Below are 10,089 nucleotides of genomic sequence, written 5' to 3'. Positions count from 1 at the left end.
TTTTTTTTGTATTTTTTTTATTTTTTAGGTTTAAGCCACTCCGCAGAACGAAGGGCGTTTATTTAAAAAACAAGAAAAAAAAACAATAAAAGAACAATAAAAACTTATTTACATATTTACAAGGTCACCACCTAAATCAGAGAACGAAATTTAAATTTACGTTGGGTCCATTTTCCTTAATTAAACCTTTTATTTTATTTTTATTTTATTTTATTTTTATTTTATTTTTATTTCATTTTTTTTTATTTTTTATTTTTTTTATTTTTTTTTTATTATTTTTTATTTTTTTATATTTTTTTTTATATTTTTTTATTTTATTTTATTTTATTTTTTTTATATATTTTTTTTATTTCTATTTTTTTTTATTTTATTTTTTTTATTTTATTTTTATTTATTTTTTTTATTTATTTTTATTTTTTATTTATTTTTATTATTGTTATAATTAAAACGCACGCTTAGTTCTTTTACCAACTTGTGACTTATTAAAAATGTTTTCCAAACGTCTTTATTGATACAAAAATTGGTACAATAAATTCTGGACAAAGTTTTAAGATTGCTACACAACGCTCATCTAGCTTGCCTAAACATTCTTGTATAAACTTTCCCCGATATTTCTCGCTCTAGTTATTAACTCTTGTTCAATTTGCTTTTAGTTTATATTTCCTTTAAAATAAATAGGAAATTTCACATATATATTTTAAATTAAGTGCAGATTTAATGATTACAAAAAGAGTGCTATCACAATCTAGTATAAGGTTAATTTAATTATAATATACTTTCTTCATACATTTAAACGCAGAATTGTTTTTTATTGGGGCCCAGGCATTTACGAGCTCGTCCTGTTTTAGTCTTAAATGTTTTGCAGTCATTGTTAGTTGCGCAGCTGCAAACGCAAGCAGAGGTAAAAGAATCCCCAAGAAAAACTTTCAAGCAAAATCCATTTTGTTTTTCCGCACATTTCAAGTCTTTGCAAATTGCTTCTTTGTCCCTACATTCTGAAAATATTCAATTTCTTTTAATTCTTTTTACGCGATTTTTTTTATGTGCAAGATTCCGGGGAGCATTTGATTGTTTAAATCCTTCTGTCACGTCATTCATCTCGATCCAGATCACTCTTGGTTTGCGCGTCGAAATGGAAGATACTAAACTATATCACTCTTAATTGGTCTATTTCCTACTTTTATGTTAAATTGGATTAAATAGGATTTTTAAAATACCATTATGATAACCACAAAATTGGTGTCAACTGTGCTACGGACAAGCTAAGTTCATTGTAAGAATTTCTTCAAACTGCGATAAAATTAAGAGTTTATCAATGGAGTTTTACTGAGAGCGAAAATTGGAGAGCGTTGTATCCTTTTTTACAAAGAGCTTAAATTAAGGAGCAAGGTTTTGTTTCAACCGATATATTCCATTAATAAAAAATTCTTCCCGAAATGACATAATAGCGGTAATTATTAACATACGATTGTAGCAGATGGCGCCAGCCTTATTGATTTTATCCGTTTTTAGTAAAATAAACCTTTGTAAAAATCCAAAAAATCGACAAATTTCCGTAAACACTAGTTTAATTCCCTTCTTACTTGCTCGCATTTCGACTGCTCCAATTCCAAGGACAGCGCAGAGCGTCAACACCAAGAAAACCGCCAAAAGTTTCGAGCCCATGATGTCGTACAGTTCACCGGGATTTTACCTTAATAATCAAAAACGTTTTATTAGAAAATCTATATAATAAAAAGCTGTTGGTTGGGTGGTAAGTAGGTTCGTTCGTCAACCGATTTTGGGCGCGAGCGTCACGTGGAATGTTTTTTACGTACGCTGCGATTCACGTTTTCGCATCGAGTCGGCATCGATTTCCGATTTGGTTTTAAGTTACTTTATTACAAATTTTCAAATGTGACGCAAATGTCAGTTTCTAAAAATTCTCAAAATCTTGTAGCCCCTGTGAGTTGGGCCGTGTTTATACCAACCCGCAGTACACCCGAAAATTTCTCTCTTTCCGCCGCGAATTTCGGAATGGTGGGGGATCGTATGGGGTAGTTTCACAAGGCCTGTGAGTTTCGGAAACGGGGAGGGGAGGGTAGGTGTGTTCGGGGTCGTTCCGATTTGAAAGTCCCATGGCTCTCTCGGCGTACGTTAGTCCCGTGGCTTTTATGCATCAGCCATTGGATACAGGGGTTTAAAGGGGTACAGGGGGAGTTTGGTACGACTGCGAGTTTGAGTTATTTTTGCGGGGAAAAGGGTACCACGGAAATTCTTACATTGGAAAGGGGTGTGGAGAACTACGGAAATTCTCGCATGGAGAAAAGGGGGAGAGGGTACCACAGTAATTATCACATGGGAAAAGGGGGAGGGGGTACCCCGATGATTATCATATGGGGAAAAGGGGGAGAAAGGGCCTTACTGGGGTGGTTCTACTATGGGGAAATGGTTATCACGGCAATTATCACATGTGAAAAAGTGGGAGGGGTACCACGATAATTATAACATGGAAAAAGGGGAGGAAGGGCCTTACTGGGGTGGTTCTACTTTGGGGAAAAGGGTACCATGGAAATTATCGCATTGGAAAAAGGGGGAGGGGCCTTACTGGGGTGGTTCGACTGTGGGGTAAAAGGTGCCACGGAAATTCTCGCATGGGTCAAAGGGGAATGGTGCCTTAATGCGGTGGTTCGACTATGGGGAATAGGGTGCCACGGAAATTATCCCATGGGAAAAGGGGTTGGGGCTTACTGGGGTGGAGTGCCTCGAAACACCCAAGTAGCCGAGGACCCGCCTGGAAGGCGGGCTTTTCCACTATTATATTAATACAAGAATAAGTCAATTTGTCATTTTACTCTAAAAAGCTAAGCTCTTAGAGTAGGCCATTCTTATTTTAGGGGTCAGTGTGATTTCCTATGGCTAAAATTAATACAGTTAAGCGCAGGAAAATCAATAGTCAGGTCGCTAAAAATTTTAAGACTTTATTTTAAGCGATTTTCATGCCCAAGATTCAGTATTGTGGATCCCTAGCGGGATTATTCTTACTGTCAACAATTATTGCCAGCCAGTACTTTAATTAATATTAATGAAACAGCGTTGGTGTACAGTACAGAGATAGCCATACAGATTTGTTGCTACTGTCAACTTCAGCGAGAAAAGTATTGGAATCCCGTCATTTAACGAAAGTTAGTCGACTGTAGATAAGAACCTTCGTACTGTAATGAGTTAGTGTACCATTTTTGATATGGAAGGCCAACTGATCAGATCAGCTCGTACCTAGCTTCCCGGAAAAATGAAAAATCAAATTTTGTCCGTCTTCGAGTTAACGTTGTTTTTCGCACTTTACTCAAGAAATAATAGACCATTTCTTATGGGAACTTAATTTAAATCGCATTATTTATACGTAATTAATAATTTTTTAAGTAAAAATTATCATTATCGTAATTAACATTTATTTGTTAAGCCTTTGCTTCGTAGGGGGAAATTTGCCCGTAGAACCCGATCATATATTCTAGGTTAAAAATAAAGTATTTAGTAGTACCAGAAAGAATTTTGTGGAGAGTGAAATTTAGTTTAAAGTTAATTTTGTTTTATCTCTTCCATAAGTTTTTTTACCCAGCTGATTTTGTACAGAGTTAAAAAAAAAGAAATCATTGAATTTTGATTTATGTGTATCCATCTAGCATTGTGTAAATAATTTTGAGAATTTTAATTACAGTAATGAAGTATGGTAAATATTTTAATAATTTTTCATAACAATAAACGTTTTGGGCATTCAAACTTAATTATCTTAAAAGCGTCTTAATTATTCAAAAGCTTCAAGAGTGAGTAGACTGAAATTATTGTTATTTGAGGATCAGTTGTGTACAAGCCATACCGTTGTAAGGTAGTACAGCCAGAACAGGACTGGAGACCCACCATTCAAGTACTGTTGGAAAATGTGCTTATTTACACTAATTGCGTTATAATTTTTTTTAGTTTTTTAATATAACATATATTCATATTAATTGCCTTTGTGGCTATTTTGATTTACAATGTCTGTGTACTGTATCCCATTCTATTTATATTGCTTTGTGAATATAACTAACACTTTGCCTCGGTGAATATAAATTACACGTGGTTGGTTTTTTATTTGAAAGCTCGGCAGAGTTGGAAAACTCTTGATACATGATTAATATAAAAGTAAACGATTAGAAGCTCTTCACAAATAATGCTTTGCTACCCATAATAACTATCTTATCAAAGGTCTGTTTTTTATTGAAAGTTTTACCAAAATTAGTATATTTCACTTGCTAACTAAAACCAGTTATACACCTATTATCTTGTTATCTAAGTCTTAGTGGGAAATTTAAACTCAATTTGACATGACATAACCAATTATCATCATTATTTCAAAATGTTAAGTAAAATATATAAAATAATAATCAATATCTTAAATTACTTTAAATAACAAATTAAGGATAATATAAAACTATGGTATCGGTTTATGGACTATATATTTTTCATAAAGAAAAAAGCCTTATTACAAGAGCGGTTACTAAATATTGTCAATAAGATTCATAAAAACATTTCCTTCACGATGGAGGGGGAGATAGAAAGAGCCCTTCCATTTCTTGACGTAATGGTCAAACATCCAAATGGACAGTTCGAATGTTCCATGTACCAAAAACCTACGCACGCAAAAACGTTTTTAAATTTTAATTCTTGCCACCATATCAACATTAAAATAGGTTTAATTAATTCCCTGAAACAAAGAATAGAATACATTTCAGATCACCCTGTTAATGATAAAGAGATGTATTGTCAACAATTACTTGATAGTGGTTATCCAAAACACTTAATTAACTCTATATTTAATGATAATAATCTGAAAATTATAATAAAAAAAGAGACCCCTAAAAATGTACTTAGTTTACCTTACATAAAAAATATTAGTGAAAAACAGAGGCGTCAATTAAAAAAGCTTGGTGTAACGTTAGTTAACAGAACCGTAAACACGCTGAAATCAAATATTGTAAAAAATAAACCGCTAATTGAAGACAATAAAAAACCTGGGTTATTTACGCAATAGACTGCAACTGTAAGGAAACATATATAGGTCAAACAAAAAGAAGTCTGCAAAAGAGACGGAACGAACATAAAAATTGTGTAAAAAAGAAAGATAAAAAAATGGCCTGGCGTATCATATAGTAAACAATAATAAGCATAAAATTGAATGGGATTCGGCGAGAATGATTTGTAACGAAACTAATTGGTTTAAAAGAAATTTCAAAGAGTCAGTGTTCATTGAACAAGGCGGGAATTTAAATCTGGAAAGTGGCTCAGTTGGAGTAAAAGGTTGGGGGTTTATTTCATTTGGATAAATATAAAATTAAAATATAGGGTAATTGTATAGAAGAATAGTTAGGACAGAATTGATACAGTTTTACCTAAAGAATTTGTAGCCCATAAGGTAACTGCTATAAATAGAATTAATTAGTAATGTTGTTGTTTTTTACATATATGTAATTTTGTAAGTTTAAGCATTGTATAATTTTTGAACGATTCTTGTAAATACGTTTTTTTCTGGGCTACCTAACGGTAGCGTCTTATAGTATTTTTAGTATATAATAATCTTAACGCGGAGAACCCAGTGGGGCGACCGATAGTCTGGCACGGTATTGCAACACGCGATGAAAGTCCGAGAGTAGGGTTAAAGCTCATTGCCCAATGGTAGAAATATTTTTGGTTTTGTATTCGTGTTAAGGAATCACTTGTAACAGTCACTCGCTGAAGAAGGACCACGAACCGAAAGCTCCGAATAAAATAAAGTTTTTTTTCTAAGTCATGAAGTAGCAGCTTTTTTAAAATTTAACAATTTACATTCAATAATATTAAAATGTCTGTTCAAAATATATTTTAAAATAAAACCTATTTATTTTCTAAGTTATGGCTTTTATCTTCAATTATAAATTTTAGGCAAAAAATCAAATATGCCTTTTGAGGCAGAGAAAAGGGACAGCTATTAAATAAAAAATGCTTTTATCAAAGCAGTTGGAAGGTTGATTTAAGGGGTAGTTGGGACCTATGAAGGCACAGATATTGGAGTTATTTTTTGGAATTATTTTAAAAAGCAACATATATTTCTAAAATAATTTCCATCAATATTTCCTCTACTTTTATATATTTTAAAACCCTTTCCTTAAATTTGAGCCTTGAAACTGTAACAGTAAACTGAGAAAATTTTAAATTGTAAAGGATTACGTGTAAAATTACAACATTTAAATTGCTGAAACTCATTATAGAAACTAAACTTGTAAAAAAGTCATAAATAAAAGAGATTTGCAATCAATTTAATCAAGAAAGTTATTAAAGTTAACATGCCGTACATTGTAAACCCAAAGTTACGATTGAATGACTTATTTCAATTTGACAAAGTCTTTCTTGAAAGTCCCTTTAACAATTCAAACAGGCTACTGCAGTGTAACTGCACACATTTCTTCAGGCCTTTCTTGAAAGAAATGTGGTCATAATAATGTCACTCTAATGTCACTCTTTTTTACTACCAGCGCGTACTTGACTTGTGAGGATCTTCAGTTTTTCATTATGCATGCTAAATTTAAATACTGAAGTATTCTACTTAAAACCAGAAGTTTAAAATTATAAGTGCAGACTTGAATAGATAGAATTTAGTACATGTCTGTTTTATAAATTCATTAAATTCATTAAGAGAATTAGCTTACATAGAAAGTTGCAAACTCCTTTCACCGTTTAATTTCATATGTATTTATTAAAAAATTTTATTTAACATATTAAACAGCATATTAATCATTAATTAAGGTTATAATATTTTGCGAGTTGCAGTTTGAAACGCAAAACTGCAGAATCCAGTTACGACAGCATAGCCTTGGGTATTAGCCTAGCCTAGCTGAATAGTATTAAACGCTATGTCTATACAGGGCTTCCTTATTTGATATCTAAAATTTTCCTCTTGCGATAATTCCATTAAATGAAAAATCCGTTTTTTGCGTTTTTGACCTAGAAATTTCCATTTTGTATCCCTCGCTCTTAATACTAATTTATATAGATATTCAGATTAATTCTGAAAATAAATCCAAATTTAAGGTTTTATTTATTACAAAATTACTTATATTTGAATAATTTTGCATAAACATATCCTCAAAAGTTGCTTTAGGTATTTAGATCGTGACTTTCATTACTTTTATAATGACCCTTTATTAAATTTCCATCGTTTTTCCCATTTTCCCTCTTAAATTGCATTATTCCCCTTCTAGCGTTTCTAAAGGTTGAAAAATTTCCCGCATATGGAAGCACTAGGTCTATAGCATTGAAAATCAACGCCAGAAATAAGCGTTTCAAAAATATGGTGCCTTATCAAGCAACATAACTCAGCTCGTAGTATGTATTTTTCTTTCAAATTTTTTATCCCACAGCCTTAAATTTTAAATATTTCCATTAGAATGTACATAATTCTGAACTAAACACGTGCATTCCTTTACAATTTAAAATTTTCTCAGTTAACTGTTACAAATTATTAAATAATATTATTTACAATATATTTCCTAGGAATTCGAATACTTATAAATAAATCTAAAACGGAACCCTTAAAGGATTGTTTGTTTATCTTACCAAAAACATTAAATACAATAATTAGGCAAATTCTTACGAGAACGAAATTTGAAGGAAGCAAACTCCGCCAATTTCCAAACCAGCAATGTTCTGTAACCGTGTCCTACGCACCTTTTTATCGCAAAGCCGTGAATCGTGTAGTTGACATACAGAGTTTCCTTTACCTTGGAGAGATACTTCACGTTCGAGTTTTGTGATCTTTACTAACGTGCTTTTTACGTAGAATGTAATTGAGACTGGGTGTTCGCGTCACTGTTCGCGCAAACAGCTTAATTCGGGGAAGCGTCTGGAGTACTCTTACTTCGAAAGTTCCTCTTTGCACTATAGCCTGACAACCTTGACAAAGATGCTTTCCATGCACGCTACAGACGCAATTAGTTCCAAGTAACGTATACTTGATACCGATGGCTTACGAGTCTACATATTAAAATTTACGCCAAAGTAATGACTTTAGTACAATTAAAAAATGCGCGTTCATAAATCAAAATTCCAAACCTGTCGTTCATGAATTAAATATTCGTATACGCTTTCGTGTTAAAACTCTTAGTTGAAAAGCTCCGAAATTTAGCCACAGATAATCAATCATAGAAATTATTGGGTAAAATTCCTTGCAATTAAAATAAAAATAAAATTAAATAATAATAATATTAAAGACGGTATTGTTATTTGAATTTTCATCGTATTATTTTAATTTTAATTTTTGATATAACAATTTCAGTATAAAATACATTGAAAGGCAGGCATACTTTGCGAAAATATACCCTTAAAAAGACTAGTAAGAGGTGAGCGCGAATGAGTTTATGTTTTTATGAATCGTGTTCTTTAGTAATCACGAGTCATTATAGGCTGACCGCGTCCGTGTGTGTGTGTAATAGCAAGCCAAGCTTGCGGGATCCGTCCAGTTTGCGTTGTCAAGCGCTAGCGGGAACGCGAAAAATCTCTACATAGAAAAGCCTCATCCGAAGAGTCGGTGGTAAGTAGGTAAAACGTCAGGTGTGCAAAGCGTTTCGTTTCTTCTCTCTCGAGCGCATTAATCATGGTGGCCCACCGGCGAGAAATCTACGAGTGTAGAAACGGAGTGGGATTTTTTTCTATCCCATCTTCATCGTTATTCGTAATGAATATGAAGTTCAGTTACCAATCGAGTTTATAGAAAAATATAAATAAAGAATTGACTTGTATGTCATTATACTTTCGTTATTTTCGCTAATAAAATTATATGTAAGATTCTACATTTTACGTATTGTGAATTTTTGCCGATCTTAGTAAGGCATTGTTTAGCCTAACGGTTAGTGTCGTCAGCCGGTGCCTCCGTAATACTTAGAGGCCGGTGCGCGCTCTGTCACCGGAGGGGTAAATCTTCTGGGTATAGTTGCGATATTTCCCGAGAGGCGGCGGTACTTCTCAAAAGGTGTTTTTGAAATTTTACCGCTAAAACACGAATAAAGCCAGTCAAAAACTTGGCATTTTAAAACCGTAGGCATAGAAATAGTATTATTCAAGATCTTGTAGGAATGGAATTCAATAATGTATGAAATTTATTAAAATATACACCTCTTAGTTGCTTTTTTCATAAATTTGTATTATCTTTCGCAAATAAAATATTCTGAAATACCTTAATCACTTAAAACTAAGTAAGCTCAGTTTTATCACAGTTTAAATTACAGTTCTTTACCACAATTTAAATATTAATTCTTATCACAATTCAAATATTAATTGTCATAAGGAAGTTAATAACCACGCTTACAATATCTTAAAATTTGTTACTGTAATATTTTTTAAAGTATATGATTTTTAATCTTTTAGAACTTTTCGTGATATTATCTTTTTGTGAATTTTTTTAACGAATTATCTTCTGTCTTTAGCATGGTTATTTAAGAGAGGCCTTAAAAATATTTCAAGTAAGTCCTTTGGAAGATTTTTATCTCCGCAATGGCATTGTAAACGAGAAATTCGCGCGTGAAGAAATTTCAGATTTTAGGGATTGCCTACTTTGCTCACTATGAAAAATTGCTCCTAATATTAAAAAAAATATACTATAGATTAAGTAATGGGCGTATTTTGGCGCGTGCTGAAAATTACGTCACGGAAACAGCTCAACATGATAGACAACGGTACCCTTATTGATTATCTCTAGTTAAGTTTCAGTGCGATTAACGGTTTTTGAAATATTCAGTTTTTACTGCAAAATCGCCCAGGGCCAAAGACTTTTGAAAAAGAGTGTACAATTGGGATACGAGTGATTTTACCGTCAAAATGTCCGACCGAGCCACCTGCAGGTAAATTATTCGGGTAAAAGCTTTAACCGCTTTATTGGAGTTCTAAATCCAATGTAGACAGCAAAGCTAAACTACACTAACAACTAATTACTAGACAAAAGGCCAAATATAAAAATAGCAACGTATTTCTTAACTAAAATAGCATATTTACAAATGACTAGTATATTTACAAATAAAACATTAGAGTGGAGGAACACCGAAG

The 10,089-nt window shown here is 32.6% G+C and overlaps 1 long non-coding RNA gene across 1 annotated transcript; it reads right to left on the bottom strand.

Moving 5' to 3' along the window:
* Positions 1-489: 489 nt before the first annotated feature.
* On the bottom strand, positions 490-7,853 carry LOC149921288 (uncharacterized). The gene is made up of 3 exons (XR_016477461.1): positions 7,646-7,853; positions 1,584-1,693; positions 490-995 (listed from the first exon to the last, which is right to left on the bottom strand). It is a non-coding gene; the product is annotated as an uncharacterized LOC149921288 (long non-coding RNA).
* Positions 7,854-10,089: the final 2,236 nt, after the last annotated feature.

This window comes from Leiobunum rupestre, chromosome 11, assembly GCF_980474605.1.
Source record: "Leiobunum rupestre chromosome 11, qqLeiRupe1.1.hap1, whole genome shotgun sequence".
Classification (NCBI taxonomy): Eukaryota; Metazoa; Arthropoda; class Arachnida; order Opiliones; family Sclerosomatidae; genus Leiobunum; species Leiobunum rupestre.
The sequence above is the reverse complement of the archived record's forward strand: the minus strand, read 5'-3'. Positions and strand labels throughout refer to the sequence as shown.